Here is a 7,500-nt window from a genome sequence, read left to right as displayed (position 1 = left end):
TCCTTTTGTGGAGGCGTTCCCAGATTGCAAATGATAACCCCCCCCCTCCCCCCAACACACACACAACTACCCCCCTCCGCCAAAATAATTATAATTTATCGTTTGAAGTAGCACATTGTTTAGAGATACATCTTGAAGTTTTCACCGCTGTATTTTTACTATAACCAAAAATAAACTTCTTAAACATTAGATTAGATTCACCCGGTCACCACATTGTGTACTTGATTTGACGGTTTAGCATTGTTTGAAAACGGGTAGCCAACGTTGCATACAACAATAAAAAGTCAAAAAAGGCTAAACTTCTCATATGTTCCATCAAAATTACTTTTACATTACTTTTCTGATATTTTTTTGAAAAAAGGACCACTCTTGATTATTTGCATTTTTTTGAGTAGCACTGTGCTCTCCTATAGTGACCTCAAAAAAAGTGATAATAAAATCCCGTATCTACATTTTATGGCCGATTTTGCCAAGATTGTAGTAGCATTGGGTTAGGGTTGCCGGACAGTTCTGCAGACTTCATGGCTGGCTCGCATCGTGGTCACTCCATGATCACGTACGACCGCCAGACACTTCTGGATATGGACATATCGGGCCGTTTTGGACTGATAGACGCGGGCTTGTTCGACGTGCTAACTAGCATGGGAATACGTCGGCGGCTACATCCAGCGGCCTGTGAAGCAGGGGAGTCTAGTAGCAGCGGGGGCCGTCTACGGAGCAGACGCCAGCGGTGTGATCGGAAACGCGGATGCCGAGCGGGGCTTAAAACAAAGCAGAAGGCTAATCCCCACAGAACACCACTTTCCTCCATCCTGCAGCCGCATTTAATTGGAAGATGCGAGACTACTGGTCTGGGTAAGGAGTCAGTTAAATTAGAACAAGTTTTTTCTGCTTTGCGTGTTTCAGAGTTGGACATGTGTTTTACTGAGGTGGCTAACTATGATGCGTGCAGTTTATCAAAGCAACAAACAAACAATCGGAAAATCCCCGTTACTGAGGTGGCTAACCATGATGCGTGCAGTTTATCAAAGCAACAATCAAACAATCGGAACATTCCCGTCGTATCAATTCCTAGATATGGTCGTAACTATACTGAATGCACTGAGCATAATAAACACAACATTATTAATATTGCTACTACGGATAATTTGATCAAAAATTCCCTAAAACAGCCCACTACCTATAATATAGGTTTTTTAAACATAAGATCATTGTCTCCCAAAACGTTATTAGTTAATGATATTATCAGAGACAACAATCTTAACATCATCGGTCTCAGCGAAACCTGGCTTAAACCAAACGACTTTTTTGCGCTAAATGAGGCATGTCCTCCTAACTTTACACATGCGCATATTGCCCGTCCGCTTAAAAGGGGTGGGGGGGTCGCACTAATATACAACGAAAACTTTAACCTTAGTCCTAACATAAATAATAAATATAAATCGTTTGAGGTGCTTACTATGAGGTCTGTCACACCGCTGCCTCTACACCTGGCTGTTATCTACCGCCCCCCAGGGCCCTATTCGGACTTTATCAATGAATTCTCAGAGTTCGTTGCTGATCTAGTGACACACGCCGATAATATAATCATAATGGGGGACTTTAATATCCATATGAATACCCCATCGGACCCACCGTGCGTAGCGCTCCAGACTATAATTGATAGCTGTGGTCTCACACAAATAATAAATGAACCCACGCATCGCAACGGTAATACGATAGACCTAGTGCTTGTCAGGGATATCAGCGTTTCCAAAGTTACGATACTCCCGTATACTAAAGTATTGTCCGATCATTACCTTATAAAATTCGAGGTTCAGACGCATGTTCGTCAAACTAATAATAATAATAACTGCTATAGCAGCCGCAACATTAATACAGCCACAACGACAACTCTTGCTGACCTACTGCCCTCGGTAATGGCACCATTCCCAAAGTATGTGGGCTCTATTGATAACCTCACTAACAACTTTAACGACGCCCTGCGCGAAACCATTGATAACATAGCACCGCTAAAGTTAAAAAAGGCTCCAAAAAAGCGCACCCCGTGGTTTACAGAAGAAACTAGAGCTCAGAAATTATTATGTAGAAAGCTGGAACGCAAATGGCGCACGTCTAAACTTGAGGTGCACCATCAAGCATGGAGTGATGGTTTAATAACTTATAAACGCATGCTTACCTTAGCTAAAGCTAATTATTACTCAAATCTCATCCACCGTAATAAAAACGATCCTAAATTTTTGTTTAGTACGGTAGCATCACTAACCCAACAAGGGACTCCTTCCAGTAGCTCCACCCACTCAGCTGATGACTTTATGCAATTCGTTAGTAAGAAAATTGAAGTCATTAGAAAGGAGATTAAAGACAATGCGTCCCAGCTACAACGGGGTTCTATTAACACTGATACGATAGTATATACGGCGGATACTGCCCTCCAAAATAGTTTCTCTCGTTTTGAGGAAATAACATTAGAGGAATTGTTACAACGTGTAAATGGAATAAAACAAACAACATGTTTACTTGACCCTCTTCCTGGGAAACTGATCAATGAGCTCTTTGTATTATTAGGTCCATCAGTGCTAAATATTATACACTTATCACTTTCCTCGGGCACTGTTCCCCTAGCATTCAAAAAAGCGGTTATTCATCCTCTTCTTAAAAGACCTAACCTCGATCCTGACCTCATGGTAAACTACCGACCGGTGTCTCACCTTCCCTTTATTTAAAAAATCCTCGAAAAAATTGTTGCGGAGCAGTTAAATGAACACTGAGCGTCTAACAATCTATGTGAAACCTTTCAATCCGGTTTCAGGGCAAATCACTCCACGGAGACAGCCCTCGCAAAAATGACTAATGGTCTATTGCTAACGATGGATTCTGATGCGTCATCTATGTTGCTGCTCCTCGATCTTAGCGCTGCTTTCGATACTGTCGATCATAATATTTTATTAGAACGTATCAAAACACGAATTGGTATGTCAGACTTAGCCCTGTCTTGGTTTAACTCTTATCTTACTGATAGGATGCAGTGTGTCTCCCATAACAATGTGACCTCGGACTACGTTAAGGTAACGTGTGGAGTTCCCCAGGGTTCGGTCCTTGGCCCTGCACTCTTCAGCATCTACATGCTGCCGCTAGGTGACATCATACGCAAATACGGTGTTAGCTTTCACTGTTATGCTGATGACACCCAACTCTACATGCCCCTAAAGCTGACCAACATGCCGGATTGTAGTCAGCTGGAGGCGTGTCTTAATGAAATTAAACAATGGATGTCCGCTAACTTTTTGCAACTCAACGCCAAAAAAACGGAAATGCTGATTATCGGTCCTGCTAGACACCGAACTCTATTTAATAATACAACTCTAACATTTGACAACCAAACAATTAAACAAGGCGACACGGTAAAGAATCTGGGTATTATCTTCGACCCAACTCTCTCCTTTGAGGCACACATTAAAAGCGTTACTAAAACGGCCTTCTTTCATCTCCGCAATATCGCTAAAATTCGCTCCATTCTGTCCACTAAAGACGCTGAGATCATTATCCATGCGTTTGTTACGTCTCGCCTCGACTACTGTAACGTATTATTTTCGGGTCTCCCCATGTCTAGCATTAAAAGATTACAGTTGGTACAAAATGCGGCTGCTAGACTTTTGACAAGAACAAGAAAGTTTGATCACATTACGCCCTCGGGTTGCGCACGGCCACTCTCCCACTGCGCCACGCCGTCCCCAATATTAAATTATGTAATTTAATATTGTTAAATATTAAATATTTAACAATATTAAATTATGTAATTTAATATTGTTAAATTACATAATTTTGCTGTATTTTTAAATTGTTGCTGCTTGATATACAATGTAACAAAGTCTGCATTTTGTACAATCCTGTACTGGCTCACCTGCACTGGCTTCCTGTGCACTTAAGATGTGACTTTAAGGTTTTACTACTTACGTATAAAATACTACACGGTCTAGCTCCATCCTATCTTGCCGATTGTATTGTACCATATGTCCCGGCAAGAAATCTGCGTTCAAAGGACTCTGGCTTATTAGTGATCCCCAAAGCCCAAAAAAATCCTGCGGGCTGTAGAGCTTTTTCATTTCGGGCTCCAGTACTCTGGAATGCCCTCCCGGTAACAGTTCGAGATGCTACCTCAGTAGAAGCATTTAAGTCTCACCTTAAAACTCATTTGTATACTCTAGCCTTTAAATAGACTCCCTTTTTAGACCAGTTGATCTGCCGTTTCTTTTCTTTTTCTTCTATGTCCCACTCTCCTTTGTGGAGGGAGTCCGGTCCGATCCGGTGGCCATGTACTGCTCGCCTGTGTATCGGCTGGGGACATCTCTGCGCTGCTGATCAGCCTCCGCTTGGGATGGTTTCCTGCTGGCTCCGCTGTGAACGGGACTCTCGCTGCTGTGTTGGATCCGCTTTGGACTGGACTCTCGCGACTGTGTTGGATCCATTATGGATTGATCTTTCACAGTATCATGTTTTCATAGTCATCATTGTCACCGACGTCCCACTGGGTCATTATTGTCACCGATGTCCCACTGGGTGTGAGTTTTCCTTGCCCTTATGTGGGCCTACCGAGGATGTCGTAGTGGTTTGTGCAGCCCTTTGAGACACTAGTGATTTAGGGCTATATAAGTAAACATTGATTGATTGATTGATTGTCTCAGTATGTAAGCTAACTTTCCAGAGTATCATTAATATTGGATGGCTTGGCTTGGTTGGTAGAGCGACTCTGCCAGCAACCTGAGGGTTCCCGGTTCGATCCTTGGCTTCATCCATCCTAGTCATGTCCGTTGTGTCCTTGGGCAAGACACTTCATCCTTGCTGGTCAGGGCCTTGCATAGTAGCTCCTGCCATCAGTGTGTGAATTTGGAAATAGTGTCAAAGCGCTTTGAGTACCTTGAAGGTAGAAAAGCGCTGTAGAAGTATAACCCATTTACCATATTGATTGTGTTCTTTTCCCTGTGGTCAAGGGAATATGTATTGGATATACTTGGGTGTAAATTTTGCTGCACAGTCACTATTACAAAATTGCAAATTAAATCACGACCCAATCTCTCCAAAAGTATCATAATTTATCTTCTGAAAAACTGTTTAGATGTATATCTTCAAGTCGTCATCGCTTTCGATCTCGCATAATCCCTCAAAAAAAGTACAAATAAATTCCTGTGTTTATTACACTTAGGGTTAAACTTTGACCAAAATGTAGTAGGCGTCATCTTGGTATGTACGCTAACTCCCCACAAAGTTTTGTAAATATCGATTGTGCCGTTTTATCCCGTGATCCTGCTAACAAAACAAATGATTTTTTTTCCGTAGTGAAAAAAACGGATTACAAGCTTTGACTTTTTCCCCATCCTTTAAACTCTGTACTTTTTTATATCCCGAGGTTAATTTGACATCCTGCCAAAACATTCCGCTTTGTCACGTCAGACCAATGGAGTTGCAAAATGGTTAACGGTGTACCAATGAAACTTTATACATTAAATGAAGCGCACTAACACAATCATTTGGTCGGCCATTTAGTGAGTTATGGACTCACCCTCGTCGAGGGGAAGAAACGACAAAATGCAGCCTCAAAGCCGGACAAGATCGACAAGGTTTTTCAAAAAAAAAAAATCAGCCGCCATACCAAACCGAAATCCAACACAACTAACGGGCCTTCGAAAGGCCAAAGCACTGGCGGAGAAGGATGAAGAGCCCGACAGGCTTCGTTAAATTTGTGGACGAGTACCGTGGAAATATTTTATGTTTCAATGGGTACATCTCAGGCTAATTTGACATGCTGCCAAAAAATTCCGCTTCTTCACGTCAGACCAATAGAGTTGAAGAATGGTTAACGGTGAACCAATGAAACTTTACACATTAAATCAAGCGCACTAACACAATCATTTTGTCAGCCATTTAGCGAGTTATGGACTCACCCTCGTCGAGGAGAAGAAAGGACAAAATGCACACGATGCAGCCTCAAAGCCGGACAAGATCGACAAGTTTTTTGAAAAGCAAAATAGCTGCCAAACCAAACGGAAATCCAACACAACTAACCACCGGCAGAGAAGGATGAAGAGCCCGGCAGGCTTCGTTAAATTTGTGAAAGGGAACTGTGTAAATATTTTATATTTCAATGTGTACACCTGAGGCTAATTTGACATGCTGCCAAAAAATTCCGCTTCGTCATGTCAGACCAATGGAGTTGAAGTATGGTTAACGGTGTACCAATGAAACTTTACATATTAAATCAACTGCACTAACACAATCATTTCGTGGGCCATTTAGCGAGTTATGGACTCACCCTCGTCGAGGAGAAGAAACGACAAGGTTTTTGAAAAGCAAAATAGCCGCCACACTAAACGGAAATCCAACACAACTAAGGGGGCTCTGAAAGGCCAAACCACCGGCAGAGAAGGATGAAGAGCCCGGCAGGCTTTGTTAAATTTGTGAAAGGGAACTGTGTAAATATCTTATGTTTCAATGGGTACACCTGAGGCTAATTTGACATGCTGCCAAAAAATTCCGCTTCGTCACGTCAGACCAATGTAGTTGCGGAATGGTTAACGGTGTACCAATGAAACTTTACACATTAAATCAAGCGCACTAACACAATAATTTTGTCAGCCATTTAGCGAGTTATGGACTCACCCTTAGCGAGGAGAAGAAACGACAAAATGCACACGATGCAGCCTCAAAGCCGGACAAGATCGACAACGTTTTTGAAAAGCAAAATAGCCGCCACACCTAACGGAAATCCAACACAACTAAGGGGGCTCTGAAAGGCCAAACCACCGGCGGAGAAGGATGAAGAGCCCGGCAGGCTTAGTTAAATTTGTGAATGAGGACTGTGTAAATATTTAATGTTTCAATGGGTACACCTGAGGCTAATTTGACATGCTGCCAAAAAATTCTGCTTCGTCACGTCAGACCAACGAAGTCGCAGAATGGTTAACGGTGAACCAATGAAACTTTACACATTAAATCAAGCGCATTGACACAATCATTTTGTCGGCCATTTAGCGAGTTATGGACTCACCCTCGGCGAGGAGAAGAAACGACAAAATGCACACGATGCCAAGATCGACAAGGTTTTAAAAAAGCAAAATAGCCGCCAAACCAAACGGAAATCCAACACAACTAAGGGGGCTCTGAAGGGCCATACCACCGGCGGAGAAGGATGAAGAGCCCGGCAAGCTTCGTTAAATTTGTGAACGAAGACTGTGTAAATATTTCATGTTTCAATGAGGCTTATAGACTTGAGCAGCCAATAAATGTACAAAAGATGGGTGCAGCTTATATTTAAGTGCGTCCTATAGTTTGAAAATCCAACCAGAACATCACTCAAAACTACAACCGATAGTGGCTCTACTGACAAATTATACCAGTATTTACACAACAAAAATGTACGAAAACCACTGAAAGGATACAATTATGAGTTTCAATATTGCTACAAACACAGAAAATGCAAACATTCAAAGGTGCAGACAAAAA

General features: G+C 42.1%; 1 protein-coding gene across 3 annotated transcripts in view; it reads left to right on the top strand.

The window, feature by feature from the left end:
• Positions 1 to 7,500, top strand: part of cdh19 (cadherin 19, type 2) — a 97,979-nt gene that overhangs the window by 85,945 nt on the left and 4,534 nt on the right. The window lies entirely within an intron of this gene.

The sequence above is a fragment of the Nerophis ophidion genome, linkage group LG15 (genome assembly GCF_033978795.1).
Source record: "Nerophis ophidion isolate RoL-2023_Sa linkage group LG15, RoL_Noph_v1.0, whole genome shotgun sequence".
Taxonomy (NCBI): Eukaryota; Metazoa; Chordata; class Actinopteri; order Syngnathiformes; family Syngnathidae; genus Nerophis; species Nerophis ophidion.
Note: the sequence above shows the minus strand (reverse complement) of the source record. Positions and strands in the feature narration are given on the sequence as shown.